The sequence below is a fragment of the Plectropomus leopardus genome, chromosome 8 (assembly GCF_008729295.1).
Source record: "Plectropomus leopardus isolate mb chromosome 8, YSFRI_Pleo_2.0, whole genome shotgun sequence".
NCBI lineage: Eukaryota > Metazoa > Chordata > Actinopteri > Perciformes > Serranidae > Plectropomus > Plectropomus leopardus.
Genome location: NC_056470.1, coordinates 30,444,275 through 30,456,652, shown reverse-complemented (window position 1 = coordinate 30,456,652; position 12,378 = coordinate 30,444,275).

The window sequence follows — 12,378 nt, the reverse complement described above, 5'->3', positions numbered from 1 at the left end:
TGTCACACATTTATTTAGAAATATCCTTATCCAAATCTCAAGATCTCAAAATAGCATGAAACAAACATAATTAATATTTATTTTATTTTTTAATTTATTAATTTTAATTTATATATTAAAACAAAATCATTATGAAGGTACGTAACACAGATGAAAATGTTGGCATTATACGTTTCTGCAAACCCCAAATCATTTACATGTGTACATTTCATACATATCATATCAAGGTTTCTACAGTGACGTATTTCTGATGACATATTTTACATGAGCTGACTTTGCCGAGGGAGGTGATGCGAATGGTGGGTGGTGTGGCACCTATCTGAGACGGACGCCAAGCTGCAGACCAATGTTCAAGCACATGTTTCAGGAACACATCGGCAGCATCTCCAGCCTTGATTGTGACTCTAAAAGCGGGTGTTTCTTAGCAAGACATCAGCGACATTTCCAGGGGTGATTGTGCCGCCAAAAAAGCAGGTGTCTTAAGCAAAAACGCAATCTTTTTCTTATCATAACTGTCTTTTGTGCTGAAACATAACCACTCATTAACCAGTGTTGCTGAAATGTAAATAAAGTTTTATCATATCTGCTACATAATTACATTTAATGTAACATATCCGTAGTTTGCTGAAATGTAGAATGCCAACATTTATCCTGACGACTGGGCTGAACATGGTGGATTAACTTCCCAAATAGAAATAAACAAACAGGATGCAACATTATTGATTGCAAACCTCAATATGCCAATCGACTGGACAAAGTGATATAAATATGAGGATATATTCAACATGTTTTCACATCCATCTTCTAACTTCTCCTCTGGCATATTTGTTTGTGGAACATTATCTTTGCACAGTGCGGTTAACATTATTTGAATGTGCAGCATGCGTCTGTTCACAGCTGAAGAATCCTGATTAGCTAAGCCTGGCAGGGGAGTATTTCTGCTGGATTTAACTTATATCTCTTTCTCCCTTCTTTCCCTCCCTTTAGTCACCCTGCCTATCTTAACATTTGACTTATTTTGGCTTAAATGCACAAAGAATCTCTGTGCACTGAGGGGGGCACTGCCAGGACATCACGAGGATCGGCGCATGGTAGCAAAGAATCTGACCCTCAGGGACCTGTTTGGGTCCATTTTTGTGTTTTTCATGTGTTTTGTGAAACTTAAAGCCAGCTGGATGGAAGAGCATGACTGACATGTGACTGTGCAGACCGACGGGCAAAAAAAACCGGGGGTACTGATTTCATTAAAAGCTTACATTTTGCAAAAATGCATGAGGGCGCTGCAAAAGATCTAGTGGCTAAGATGCTGTTCCCATTAATAGTCCTGGTGGCGGCCTTCTTTGTTCAGTATGCTTCTTCTGTACTGCGTCACAATATCACACTGAATACTGAGAGATTGTTTTTCCTGTAGGCAGCAGTAAAACTGGGAAATTGTTTTTGTTAACTCACCTTCTATTAATTTTATTGTCATTCTGCTTTTGACTTAACACCTGTTTGCAATTCTGTTGTTGTTTTTGTTAATTTTCAGTTGTTTTTCATTGGTAATCATGAAGAAGCTGATGAGAACATTATGATAATAAAGATCTACTTAACCCCCCCCCATCACAATTTACATATCTATACTTCACCCCCATGTTACGCTGAATTTGTGAGGAAAACTGTTTTTTTTGCAAACCTTTTAATAAAGAATCCAAAAATTTGTGAAAATTAAATTAAATTAAATTGATGCAAAACAGGTCTGCGTTTAACAACAGCAACACTATATCAAAGCATCTTTTTACAAAATATCACATAACTCGTGCAGTATAATCCAAATCTTATTTATCTAATCATATGCTCAATGCTTCCCATACAGACAGTCCTCTTTCTTTTGAAAAGACTCCATTGACAAAAACAGTCACTCTAACCTTGCTGAACTCGGAAGCTGCTGGTCTACTATTGCCTCGATTTGTTGTTTGTTAGTGTTATTGTGTGACTTCGCAGAGTCCGAACTGGAGATTGGACCCTTGATAAAACGGAGCAAGTAGTGAGTTTGGAAAGAGATTTTGATTTACTGTAGCTTGCTGTTGCTAAATGCGGCCCTCCTTTACTGTCATTCATAAAAACATATTAACAGTTTTTGGATTCTTCTTTTAACGTTGAGGCAGGCGAGAAAAGCAAAGTTTTCTTCACAAATTCAGCTTAACACAGGGTGAGTGATAGATATACATATGGTCATTTGAGAGGGGGAAATATTCCTTTAAAAGAGGTCAAATTTAAGTCATCTGTTCCCGATAATATTTATTTCAACTTGTTGAAAAACAAGCCTGGAAGTTGCAAGGCTTTCCTGCTTTAATTTTCATCGGTTGTGTTGACGTGTGGATCAGGAAGCTGAACGCAGAGTGACTTTCAGGCACGGATATCAGTAATGATTTGACCAATGGAGTGAAGGAAACAATGACAAATCCTCCCTCTCTGTAATGACTCTGCCGGTGCTTCTCCATTCAGCCTGATGGGTTCCTCTCCTCGCTCATCATCCTGCTGACCTACCCATCTATCGCCACTCCCGCATCTAAATTCCTCCTCTGTTTCCTGCTATTCTCCTTGTGCGTGATGTTTCCAAACAGCCGGGAATCCGCCCGGCCCTGCGAGGCCAGAAGTGTGCGGACAGACGCGCCGCTGACCCCAGACCAGCGAAAGACAAACATGGAAATGTATCTGTATTCACCCTTAACCCCGCGGTTTGTGTTATCTCGATGCCCCGTCTTCCATGTCTGTTACATAAGACCGTGTGAAACGGGGCAGACCTGGATGTGCTTCCGCACCATGATGCTGAGCAGCACCAGAGTCCAGTTTCTCACTGAGGGAGCGGGATGGAAAGAGCAACATAGGACGTCAAAATGGAGGTAACAACATACACAACAGCCAGGGCTCTGCAGATCACTGCGGAGAGCTGATGAATGTAGAGCGTACCCCTCACTGTCAGGGCCGAGGCAGCTCAGATGAGTCAGCAATCCGGATTTACTTTGTTAAGGGGTTAATTTAATGGTGCTGGGATCAGTTCGAGCATTTCAGGCCATAAAGAGACAAAGTCCCTCACTTTTTGATGTCCCGGAGTAAACGACATTAGGTGAATACATTTTTTATCCTGTTTGAAGTTTGCCACAAATTACACATAATGATGTTTGTCAATTTCAAAGATAATTTTTCAAGTAATCAAAGTCTCAGTTTGTCGTAGGTCTGTCATTGTACCATTTATGCTGCAATCAACTATTTTCCTGAGTTGGGAAGTCTTTCGTCCAAATTTGGTGTGTTCAAGAGTTTAAAGCTGAAATGTGGAAACAACATGGATGCTATGAAGAAGGTGTGTTTTTTTTCTTACCAGAGCATTTATACACAATAAGATAACATAGCAAAACATAAAATAACAGAACATATTTTGATTTTGTATTTTTGTTCCATGCCGTCTGTCTGTGACTTTTGCTGCTGTCTGTCTTGGCCGGGACACTTTTGAAGAAGAGATTTTTAATCTTAAGAGATTTTTCAGGTTAAATAAAGGTTTAATACATTTTTTAAAAATTGAAGCTTTACATTATAAAGTAATGTTGTCCCAGACTACTAAAATACCGCTTTACATGACTAGCCTCTAAGCTGACAGCAACTAATGGTCACAGCCTATAACCATATTTGAGATCACAACTGAGCAAAAAAGATGACATGCAAAATGTGATTTAATGTTTATTACCATAAATCAAATATTAACTTCAATCTGCCATGTTTCTGCAACAACTACTACCAAAATTTCACTGATTACATATTCAGTCTTATACTTCAACAGTTTTACAACAAACTGCATCTTTGCTGACTTGCAAAATCATCTTTTAAATGAATAAACAATATATCTGTAAATGCGGCCCAAGAAGCATTTTCCCAAAAGTCTACTATTGTAAAAGAGACATCTGTAATAGTGTTGATGGGACACCTTGAACTGCAAACAAGATCACATGACTCTTTCCATGTTTATTTTTGATTCATGGTGGTTTAATATTTATAAAACTTAAATGTAAATGTAACAATATAAAGTCTATAAGACGAGCAGGCACTCAGGGACGGGACCAGTGGGAGAGACACTACGGCGCATATTCAGCGGGCCACTTATCACAAAAGTAAAACAAGAAGCTAGGAACTTTTTTTGGTGCATAAGCCAGGAGGACAACTCCATTGAACTGAATGGACACCATCTTGGCATTGGGTATCACGTTGTTATTATTATACATCAATTATTTTCGACAGTTTTATGACAAACTTCCACTTTCTTAACTAGCAAAATTATCTGTTAAATTGACAAACATCATATTTGTCATTCACGGCATAATTTAAATGGAATAAAATTATCTGCCTCATACCAATAACTACCGTGCATATTTTTTCCGAAACAACGTCCCATGGTGGAAGAAAAGGAGCTTCGCCTCTCAAGAAAACTGATCCTTCTTCAACAAACAAACAAAAAACAAGCAAAGAAGAAGAAGGACTGAAACCTGAAGCCACAAAAACAGCTTCCAGTACATTATGTCACCACAACATTATCTTGACACCACTGACAGGTCCTTCAGAGGAAAGCAGACTGCCAGAGGAGACAGAAGCAAACAGTTAATAAAACAGAGGCCTCAGCCTCTTTTGTTATTACATCATGTTCTGGCAAACCCAAAGAATGTTTCTGTGTAAACACAATTTACACACACACACAATACTGCTGAATTTGTCCTGCAGGAACCATAATATTTGATACATGGTCTCGATAATCTTATGTAGAGCTGCAGAAACGTTCCCCCTCTTATTCGTTTAGCTGCGATATGCATGACCCTGATTGTTTTATTGATTGAGACGCCTGCGTTGTACTTTCCAAAACAGAGTCCAACGCCAAAAATCCTCCCTTTTCCTTCTCCTCCCACCTTTAACTCTCCGTCTTTCCCTCCATTGCCTTGATCCCATACAGATGTTCTTCTTTAGCACTCCCCTCTGGAGGGAGCCTACTCCTATTGTTCAAAAAATCAATCCCATGGTCCCGGCCGACCCAGCCCAACGCACCAAGCTCGCACGTACGGATTCATGAGCGCACAATCATACACACTCTGTGTTGGACACGTATGATCGGACGCAGCATGGAAAGTTAGTCAACATAGAAACAATTGCAACACTTTTTGGAAAATCCCAGCTGGGAGGAGAGCATGCTAATAAGAAAAACACAATATCCTCACACACACTCACCCCCCCTTCCTGTCTAACTTTCTGTCCCTCCACAAACTCCCTTTTAAGTCTCCTCTTCGTCCCCAGCTTCCCCATGTCCTCTCCCTTGCTTTTTTGAAAGGGGCAAACTCTACAGGCCTGTAACTGGCCCTAATTGGCTGTGATTGGGTAGACATCTTGAAGTGATTTATGCTCAAGGTTGAGAGGGGTTGTGAAGGTTGAGAGCGTTTTGGGTCTCCAAGATTCTCAATCATATCCCCAGGAGTTTTAAATCCCAGATCCAGATTTTTTTTTCTTTGGGGTGTATCTATTATGACTGTATGCATATTGATGCAGAAGAAAGCACTTGCAGAGACAGACACCAAAGCCTCAAGTACTTCAAACGGCATTTTACGACTCGTATTTCACAGCCTCATACTTTTGATTTGTAATTCCAGCAATTGTATTGAGCAATCGTTTACTAGACCCTAATGTCAAAGTTATAGAACTATTCAGACTTTTATTTGCCACAAAAGGCGAAGACAAAGAGGAACAAGGACAAGAGACAAAAGAATTTTACCGTGTAATTTTCATAAGCTCCATGAATGGATTACTGAAGGGGCCGACGGGGCACAAATATCCGAAACCTTGGATAGCAAAGGGGTGTCCCGCCCTGCTCTCCCTATGATTGGCTATTGCTCGTTGGCTTTGTTGGTTGTTTTGGTTAAGTTTAGGCAAGAGGCGGAGGTAAGCAGAGGAAAGCCGCTCACTCTTTCATTAGAGACAGAGAGCGTTTATTCCCACCGGGAAGAACAATCCATTGCTCTGCACTGACTTTGCATTTGATCCTTGTCATTTATGTCTATAGCTATAGCCCAAAACAAAATTTTTAAAAAATGTGTTTGACAGATATTGTTTTTTCAGGTCCAATACCAATACTGATTATTAGTAGTTAATGAGACAGATAACCGATATTTGGAACTGATATGCATTTACAATAAAAATGGAAATCTTTCTGTCAGTATTTAGACTTTGGAATATAACAAACTTCAACACAAAACTTTATTTAAATGCATTTAGCAAAGGTTTAAGCAGAACGGAAACTTTCACATCATAAACAGCAAGTTCCCAGCAACTTTTTTTCATCAAGTCAAGTGAAAAATTAGATAAATAATGAATAAATAGAAATAGCTCCCTGCAGTTTTACAAAGTAAAAGTTCCTCCCATGCTGACACTTTATTGGCACTTTTTAACTTACTCATTTTATCAGCAATCATTAAAATGAAACGCTGATACAGATAATCAGCAAAACGCCAAATACTCGCTACAATTATCAGCCAGGCCAATAATCTGTCGACCCCTGGATAAAATGGTTATAAAGTGAAACTCTTCTAGTGTCTAGACTTTATTAGCATCATATCCTGAGAGTGAAATAAGTCATTTTGCAGGGGTTATGACGCTGCTTATAAGATTATCCACTGTTTTACAGATGTCTCTTTTGCCATGTATGTCAAGGGTAAAAAGTGTTTTTGGGCAGCAGGTCATTATGTTTAGCCACTTCAAAAATCGTTCATCCTGAGGGACTGTTATTGACCAGGATGAGACTCAAAATGATGACACAGAGACAGAAAAATACAAAACTACCTCAAAGACGCACAATACAACCACAAGGACTCTAATTTACAAAGAGATACAAACACACAAAACGATGCTTTACGACTGCAAAGAAATGCAGAACAGCAACAAAGTTTGTGCGTCTTGCCCCTGTGTAGGAGAGGTGGAAGGGTTTTTTGCATATCTGGGTCCAGGGGTCATTGTCTCGTAACCCGACCATGCCCAGCACAATTACTGATTCGAAAACAATCCGTGTTTTGATGTCAAAACACAACCTTAACCTTAGTTAACTTTCCAGACCCCCCACAACTACGAAGCACCACACAAAGCGAAACGCTGCTCCGTTTGCACCAGACGAGAGCACCCCACCGTAGTATTGGCATCCTGTAAGTACGTAATAAACTGTGTGTGTTCTGGCAGCACACGGCCAGATAAGGTCTGCAGGATTAATTCATTAGAGCGCCGGCTGCCCAGATGGCTCTCATTACATGTATCTGTTCGATTCATCTCTGGAGTACTTTCACATAAGTCAAACTGTCAGCAGTTAACAGTGGTCTTTCGGTATAAAACACAGTAATTCCAGCAAGTTGTATTGACTGATATTATGGTCTCTGGGGGCCCCATTAAAATCTACATAAAGTTCAAATACAGCTTGGCTGAAACAGATGTTTAACATTTTTATTATGAATTTGTTTTACCACAATATGAAGCATTATACTTGTTTTTTAAAAGACTCTTACTGAGCTATTGAATGCAGGAGTTTATATAAAATCTACAGAGGCATGGTGTCCTAATTTAACCCCTTGAGACCTGTACTGACATCAGTTTTCTTGTGCTGCTTTGGACGCCTTTCATGAGAAAACCCTTAAACCCTTAAAATGTAGGCAAAGTGGTTTGATTTCTTTCAAAAATGTTGGCAAAAAAGGCAATCAGCAACCAGACATGAAATGTCTGGCAAATTGCAAAAAGATAGTAAAAGTTGACTATTTGAAAGTTGAAAAGAGAATGATCTGAAATCTAATTAGAAAATGATCAATGAATTAGGAATAAATACAATTTTTTATATATATATCCTTTTTCTTTTTTGCTAATTTCTGGTAAATTTCTTATTTTTTTCTCATTTTTTCTCTGCAAATTTCTTCTGCAAATTTTGGGTCATATCTAGTTTGTCACCCTCTTTCCATATTTTTTGAAAAAAAAAAAAAAAATCAAGCCAATTTAGTTTGAAAGGGTTAATTGTCTGAGTGGTGTGCTTCCTTTCACAAGAAAATATGACCACAAAGTTATTTCACACAGACAGCCATGAGATGGCACTACAGGACCAGGCTTTAAATGCACTTCATGCCCCTCACAAAGGGAAAGGAGACCTCTGAATGACTCAACTCTGCACTCTTGTGGCGTTAGGAAAAACTAAACATATCCTTCTAGTGTTACATCTTTGCTATTTGTTGCCATAGAAAACATATGGAGTTGACTAAAGCCATGCCATGAACCTGTCAGCGTGTCATAAATTGAGGTAAGGATGAGAGCCAGAGGAAAATATGAGAACAATGCACGCAAAATAGAAAAGAAATACCACCAACATTATAGTGAGGGACCTTGAAGAAAGCTAAACTAAGCCAGAGGAAGATGGCAAATCAAAGAACGCTCCTCCAGGATCAGATCAGATCGCCTCCAGACTTTAGGGTGCAGACCTTTTCATTCAATAACCCTCCATAAAAGGTCTGGAGTGTTTTTTTGGATGTGGTGATGAATGGATGAGGTGGTGTGTGTGTGTGTGTGTGTGTGTGTATGTTTTGAGCTATACACCTCACCCCAGTCGTTCTCTGAAGTGTTGCTCTGGGCTCGTCGGGAGACGCACAGGTCCTCCACATCAAATATTCATTTCACAGAAACTCCTAAGCCTTAAATAATTCTCAAAGAAGTGTGCCGAAAGCGAGCCCTTGCAATCCCAGGCACGTTTCTATCTGGACAATGGATTCGGGCGAGCAAAAGGAGGGAAAGAGAAAGAAGGGGGGTGGCAGAGAGAGACAGGGAGTGGGAATTGGATCTATTGTGTGGACCCATAACAGATGGGCTGCTTTAAGAGGCATCAACTGGATATACAGTGTGCAACATGTTAAATGAGACAGATTATGTTAGAGGAGGTGTAAAAATGTAAACATGCTGCTTTGTGATGACAAATAAAGATCATGGAAGTACTTTTTAAATCTATTGATTAACCAACTTTTGGAGGTTTTAAGTACTACAAAATGCTTAGATAATGATGTGAGTTTTGGTAAAAATTTGCTTTTGATAGCCACATGCTAACTGGTTAATTTAGGGGAAAAAAAATCACGATGGCAAGAAATACAAGAGCCACTTTATTGACTCAGTAAGTTTTTGTGCTGTATTTCGAAGCGCTATCCATTTAGAGGAGGTGAAATTTTAATATTGCCTGATGGAGACGTGTTGTACATTTCTTTATGGTTTTGCTGGAAGACATCTAGCATGTAAACATGCAGACACATAATGTCCACTGTCCACTCTCCAGTCTCCGCTGATCAGCTAACAAAAGCGTTGGATGCTCTGCATTGCATATATTGCAATATTTTTAGGCTATATCTTGATATACAATATATCTTGATATTTTTAAATCTCCTCAAAAGCACTTTATTAATGCTAAAACTGACAGACAGACAATTTCATTTTTTATTAATAATCATAAGTAATGTAGATATAATGACAAAGTGGGTTCAGGCAAGTATTAAAACACGTAGAACTGTCTAATACGTTGAGAAAAGTACATCACTTTACTGTTATGCAACCTTTAAAATCAGGAAGAAAAAAAACATTTGCAGCTAAAAACTGAGTCGCTGAGCCGATTAAAAAAAAGTCTATTGTTCATATTACACTACATCATTTATTTTGTTTACTTCATCTGATGTCCACGTGGCCGAGGGGGCGACTACACGATGCACGGCACTAAAACAAAAAAACAAACATGAAGGAGCTGGAAAGCGATACTGAACGTGGGGATTCAGCACAAGACCCTGACACAGACCGGCCTACTCAGAACGAGGACGGGCTTGTACCCAAAATGGGAAACGGTTGTTTGGACGTGTTTTAGGATAAACAGTCACACAGCACCACTACGACAAATACTATTTATATATGGAGAGCTGTTAGCTTGTTTCCAGCTTACAGAGCATAAATCACCACGTTTAACGCGCTGCGATAACAGTCTAACTTAATACGTGGTAGTGGCAGTACTGTATACAGTACTTGTTTACATAGGCATTATGGTGTGTATTGTGTGTATTGCACTGTTTTATGTATTGGTATGTTTTTCTATATTCAAAACCCCCAAAAAACATTTTATTACTTAACTATTCTAACAGTAGTATGTGTAACTTTATTTTATGGCAGTAGCTTGTTTGTAACTGTATTTCATTTAATAATTTTGTATTTTAGCAGTTTACAGTACTTTGGAGGAGATTTGAAAATATTGAGACATATATCGTGTAACGCAGTTAACAAATATTGTGATAATATTTTAAAGCCATATCGCCCACGATCAAAACTGCTGGAAACACTGGCTGATTCACTAGATAGTACCGAGAGTCCTTAATGGAAACAGATCAAGAACCGGAGCCATATTGCCAACAGACAAATATTCTCCGTGGTTAACCGATAAATGGTTAACCGTCGACATCCCAAGCTGAGAATAAACCAATCTGAAGGTATGTGATGGATGTTATCTATTGATTTCGTGGACTAAGTCTTGATTTCAAGGTTTTTGAAAACCTACTTTGATTCCAGCTGAACAGGCTGAACCCCATCAGTGTGTGTGATAACAACCATCACCTGATCTCATCTGATCTGACCCCGCTCTCATCCAGGACTTTATTCCAACCACAATTACACCATACCGGATGGATGATCTCGCACTCATTACCCCTCCATATCGGAGACCCTGACTGAACGAATCTGTCCCCTCTGGTGAGTGTGTGGCAGGTGGCGCGTCGACTTGGCCCCCCGCCCCAGTCCTTGGCCCTGGCGCGCTGATAAGAGCTCAGTGTGGAAAATCAGACAGCGGCGCTCTGGCCTTTCAGAAGCGCGCAGGAGAAAATGAGCCATGAAGGAAATCGGAGGTGATTATCTTTATTATCAGCCAGGGGAGTAACTGTGGAAACGGCGACCTGTGGGGGGAAGAGAGAGATGCACAAGCTGTTCCAGCAGCATGCTGATTGGCCCATACAAGCTCCAGTGGTAATTAACATCTGCATATGCAAACGAGTGCTCCAGCTAGGGAAATTTGGCAGGCGTTTCTCACCTGCACCCTGTGCCTGAAAGCAGCAGGATGGTTGAGTTTGTGTCACCGTGTGTGTGGGTACACAGGGCGCACCGACACACACACACACACACACAAAATCTAATTATGTGTGTTCTGCGACTTCGTATTCATAACACAACTCTGTTCCAGGGTGCACTTGTGTATTTTAATGTCCCTGTGCATTTGCATAGCTGAAAAAATACTTACGCCTGCACTTTTTGGGGGGCGCATTTGGTATCGGTGGACCGGGGGCACTGGGTCGAATGGATGCCATCCTCCCACCTCTTTGTTTTTGCTGCGTGGTGCTAAAAGAGACGAGGCCGCACAACAGGAGGCTGTCAGAGTGCCCGCTGGGAGAGCCTCATTACCATCTCAGGGAGCAGGGACAAGTCGCGTTCAGATAAAGACACTGATCGTCAGCCTCGCCTGCTGATACGGACAGCCACAGTGCTCAGAAAAGTGGAAGGGCTCGTTGTCAGCAAATAGCAGAGGGAAACTTTCTAAACGCGCATGCATGAGCGAAGCAGTTAATTAATAGCTGTGCTGTTTCCCTTTTCATTCGTAGACGCATGTTTGCATGATTCCAGCATCTCATCCTGCTCATTACGCACCTGTTTGTTCATGTCTGTGCTGTTTTGAAACATCATATTTTTCGCCGTGTGTGTGACTTGTGTGTGTGTGAGGCAAGCACATGCTGCTGAATGAGTCTCTGACCTGTGAATTATGCAGCACGCCCACTGACGTGGCCGCCGTGTGTTGTGCTGTGGAGTTGTAATGAGAGAGAGGCTAGCGGGCGGCAGGCGAGACGGGCTGCAGAGCACACTGAGAATGACAGCTCCGACAGCGGGAAGCCAAACTATAAATAGAGCCTGTGCTGAGAGTTTATGACACCTGGATTCACATTCGTTTGCAATTTCCCTCCGACCAACTTGCACCACCACCCACATCTCTTTCCTGTGTTCTGCTCAGCCTCGGTGCTGCTTCTCGTGTCTTCTCTCTGTCAAAAATGGGCTTTTTTAGCATCTCTCTTTACTTTTACTTTCTCCTGCTCAGATGGTGAGATATTTCCGAGTCTGTCTCGTCCTATTATTTCACTATTTCATCCATCACCTACTATCAGTTCAATTTAAACACCTCACATTATTATTATTTTTAATGAATTTAGCTTACCAAACATTCATGGAGGCCCACAGTCGTGAAAATGCAACACTGTTGACTCTTTGAAACCTGAGCAATTTGGCTGG